Consider the following 4,701-nt stretch of genomic DNA (forward strand, 5'->3'; position numbering starts at 1 on the left):
ACCTTCTCATATCCACATATGACCCAAACCAAAAGTCAAACTCGGCCCCACTGATTCTTCCTATCCGGCGCCACCGAGTTCAGATGTCATAGCCACTTCCACAAACCCTAGGCAAATCGGTCTCACCGATAGGGATCTCGGTCTCAACGAGATGGGATTGTAATCTCTCTGTTTCCCTTCGTAATGTTTCGGTCCAACCGAGATGAGCGATCAGTCCCACCGAGATTGCAATGCAAACTCTCTGTTTCCCTTTCGTAACATTTCGGTCTCACCGAGATGAGCGAATCGGTCCCACCGAGTTTGCCTGACCAACTCTCTGGTTAGCTGATCACCAAAATTGGTCCCACCGAGTTTGTGTAATCGGTCTCACCGAGATTACGTTATGCCCTAACCCTAACCATATCGGTCCTACCGAGTTACATGTCGGTCCCACCGAAAATCCTAACGGTCACATTATTTGCTAAATCAGTCCGACCGAGTTTGACGATTCGGTCCCACCGAGATTGGCAAGTTGTGTGTAACGGTTAGATTTTGTGTGGAGGCTATATATACCCCTCCACCCACTCTTCATTCGTGGAGAGAGCCATCAGAACATGCCTACACTTCCAACATACATTTTTTGAGAGAGAACTACCTACACTTGTGTTGAGGCCAAGATATTCCATTCCTACCATATGAATCTTGATCTCTAGCCTTCCCCAAGTTGCTTTCTACTCAAATCTTCTTTCCAGCAAATCCAAATCCTGTGAGAGAGAGTTGAGTGTTGGGGAGACTATCATTTGAAGCACAAGAGCAAGGAGTTCATCATCAACACACCATTTGTTACTTCTTGGAGAGTGGTGTCTCCTAGATTGGCTAGGTGTCACTTGGGAACCTCCGACAAGATTGTGGAGTTGAACCAAGGAGTTTGTAAGGGCAAGGAGATCGCCTACTTCGTGAAGATCTACCCTAGTGAGGCAAGTCCTTCGTGGGCGACGACCATGGTGGGATAGGCAAGGTTGCTTCTTCATGGACCCTTCATGGATGGAGCCCTCCGTGGACTCGCGCAGCCATTACCCTTCATGGGTTGAAGTCTCCATCAACGTGGATGTACGATAGCACCACCTATCGGAACCACGACAAAAACATCCGTGTATCCTATTGCGTTTGCACTCTCCAAACCCTTCCCTTTACATTCTTGCAAGTTACATGCTTTACTTTCCGCTGCTCATAATTCTTTACATGCTTGCTTGAATTGTGTTAAGATTGCTTGACTTGTGCTAAGTTGCTAAAATCTGCCAAGAACTAAAATTGGGAAAAGGCTAGATTTTTTATTTGGTCAAGTAGTCTAATCACCCTCTCTAGACATACTTTCGATCCTACAAACACTCCGAACAACACAAAACCAATACGCGCCCCTCCCCCACGCGTTAACACCTCAAACCACATATTCCACATTGATGATATGCAGTGCCACTTGCGATCCTTAAGGATGGCGGTAGCTCACATGTCTTACCTACATGAGTCTAGCCTATGGTGAGAGACCGCATGCACAGTCCCCACGAGCTAGCGCAAGCTTGTGGAGTTTCTTTTTCCATTTTTATTTTATTTTTGTTTTGTCAGTTCCTTTGTTATTAAAAAATGTTCACAAAAAATTGAAAATATTCATGAACTTGGAAAAATGCCTGCATATTTCAAAATTTAAAACCCCAAAAGATGACAGAGAAACACATAAAAGGGAAGAAACGACCGCAAGGAGTAATACCTAGCATTTGCACACAACTTAGGGCCTCTTTGATTCATAGGATTTTGAAAATGCAAGAATAGAAAATGTATAGGATCGGAGCATGTTCACTTGAATCTTATAGGATTTCTAAGGAGTGTTTAAGGGCACAGAAAAACAAAGAAATTGTAAAAAGAGGTTGGAGTGGATGTTAGAGTTTCTATGAAATGTAGTACAAAAGATTTCATATGGAACATTCCTATAGGATCCAATCCAATGAATCAAATGACCAACTTTGGAAAATTTAGTAAGGATTTCAATCCTCCAAACAATCCTATAGAATTCCTTTGAATCAAAGGAGCCCTTAGCATGTGATAGGAAAAAAAATTAGCCTGTGCAGATACATGGCCCTTATACCCCATCAAAGACACTACTCCAGGCTCCCCTAAATTCGCCTAGAAAGTACACGCCTATGGCCCAGCGCGGCGGAGCGCACCATCCCCTCTGGTATACTTCTCCTCTTGTATACTTCAACACCGTAGACCACTTCGACAGACAAGACAAGTGTACCGATCTTCTCATGCTCCATCATGCCACATGTTTGACGGAGATGCTCACGCGCCACCACAATTGATCGCGTGCCCCCATCCTTTTGCTCTTTCTTTAGGTCCACCACCCGATCTACGACACACTTGTACACCCGGTCCTTAACTTGGGCGGGATCCCACCGCTCCATCGCCATCTTCAATGCCACATGCTCCAGTTTCCTCATCATGTGTAGTCATCTTTAGCGCCAGCTCGGTGCGCACGTCGTCCTCGAGTGCCTCCTGCATCACTCCGAACATGTCACCGTACATCTTCCTGGAGAACCCCTGGCACTCGCGACGAGGGTAGAGTTCCTCGAATTTGTGTGGCCGTCCGTGGTGTCCCAGCGGTTCTTCTTCCAGTGCTTTCTTGGTGCGTCTTAGTGTGACCACCAGCTTCGAGTACGTGGTCTCAAACTCCCATGCCTTCCTATAGCCAGAGAACTTGTCCCTCTTTGAGGTGTCGACGACAATAGGGGAGGCACGTCGGTTCATCATCTTCCATTTGTCGATGCGAGGTTTCTTCTTGTGCCCGCTGTCGACTGGGTTCATGGCCGCTGCGACGACAGGGGCCTCGCGCTTTGCCGCGGGAGCATGATGCTCTTCCAATGGCTCCTTCATCGTGTGATGCCTCAGAAAGTCATGCCCCATCAGAAGATACTCAGTGAAACCGCGGAGGAGATTGTTGTCCCTGGAGCCGAAAACCTCCTAGGCCATCTTGTAGATCTCGTTCGCGTCGAGTGCCTCCTCCATCTGCACGTGATAGAGTAGCGCGAGGACCCTGTCATTGATCCCATCGCCCGTCATCCTCACTCGCTCGATGAACTGCATGGGCTCAGTACCGTCGGCATTGAGAATGACCTGTTGGGGAATGTAGTAATAATTCAAAAAAAATTCCGACGTGTCACCAAGATCAATCTAGGAGATGCTAGCAACGAGAGAGAGGGAGTGCATCTTCATACCCTTTAAGATCACTAAGTGGAAGCGTTGCAAGGAACGCGGTTGATGGAGTCATACTCGGCGGCGATTCAAATCGCGGAAGATCCGATCTAGCGCCGAACGGGCGGCGCCTCCACATTCAACACACATACAGCCCGGGGACGTCTCCTCCTTCTTGATCCAACAAGGGGGAAGGAGAAGTTGAGGGAGAGCCTCGGCAGCATGATAGCGTGGTGGTGGTTGAGCTCGTGGTTCTCCGGCAGGGCTTCGCCAAGCACGGAGGAGGAATAGGTGTAGGAGAGGGAGGAAGGGCAGCACCAGGGCGTGTTAGGGTGCGGCTGCCCTCCCACCCCTCCTCTATTTATAGGGTGAAGGGAGAGGGGGACGGCCCCCTCTAGATGCATCTAGAGGGGGCGGCCAAGGGGAACCCTAGATGGGTTTGGGCGCCCCCACCCCTAGGAGACTTGGCCCCCAAGCCGGGAGGGGGCGGCTGCCCTAGGGGAGGTGCCCCACCTCTCCAGGTTACATGAGATGGGGTGGGAGGGGCGCACAACCCCTTAGTGGGCTGGTGTGCCCCTCCCCTTGGCCCATAAGCCCCCCCAACGCTTGCCGGGGCCTCCGAAACCCCTTTCGGTCACGCTGGTCGTCACCCGGTACCCCTGAAACAATTCCGGACTCCAATACCCTTCGTCCAATATATTGATCTTCACCTCCAGACCATTCTGGAGTTCCTCGTCATGTCCGGATCTCATCCGGGACTCCGAGCAACCTTCGGTAACCACATACAATTCCCTTTACAACTCTAGCATCACCGAACCTTAAGTGTGTAGACCCTACGGGTTCGGGAACCATGCAGACATGACCGAGACACCTCTCCGGACAATAACCAATAGCGAGATCTGAATACCCATATTGGCTCCCACATGTTCAACGATGATCTCATCGGATGAACCACGATGTCGGGGATTCAATCAATCTCGTTTTCAATTCCCTTTGTCCATTGGTATGTTACTTGCCCGAGATTCGATCGTCGATATCCCCATACCTTATTCAATCTCGTTACCGGCAAGTCTCTTTACTTGTTCCGTAACACATGATCCCATGGCTAACTCCTTAGTCAGATTGAGCTCATTATGATGGTGCATTGCCGAGTGGGCCTAGAGATACCTCTCCGTCATACCGTGTGGCAAATCCTAGTCTCGATTCGTGCCAACTCAATGGACACTTTCGGAGATACCTATAGTGCACCTTTATAGTCACCCAGTTACGTTGTGAGGTTTGATACACCCAAAGCATTCCTACGATATTCAGGAGTTGCATAATCTCATGGTCTAAGGAAATGATACTTGACATTAGAAAAGCTCTAGCAAACGAACTACACGATCTTGTGCGATGCTTAGGATTGGGTCTTGTCCATCACATCATTCTCCTAATGATGTGATCCTATTATCAACGACATCCAATGTCCATGGTCAG

General features: G+C 48.9%; 1 pseudogene; it reads right to left on the reverse strand.

Annotated features, from left to right (window-relative positions):
- Positions 1-2,147: 2,147 nt before the first annotated feature.
- Positions 2,148-3,117, reverse strand: LOC123139469 (uncharacterized; annotated as a pseudogene).
- Positions 3,118-4,701: the final 1,584 nt, after the last annotated feature.

The sequence above is a fragment of the Triticum aestivum genome, chromosome 6B (assembly GCF_018294505.1).
Source record: "Triticum aestivum cultivar Chinese Spring chromosome 6B, IWGSC CS RefSeq v2.1, whole genome shotgun sequence".
In the NCBI taxonomy this organism is placed as follows: Eukaryota; Viridiplantae; Streptophyta; class Magnoliopsida; order Poales; family Poaceae; genus Triticum; species Triticum aestivum.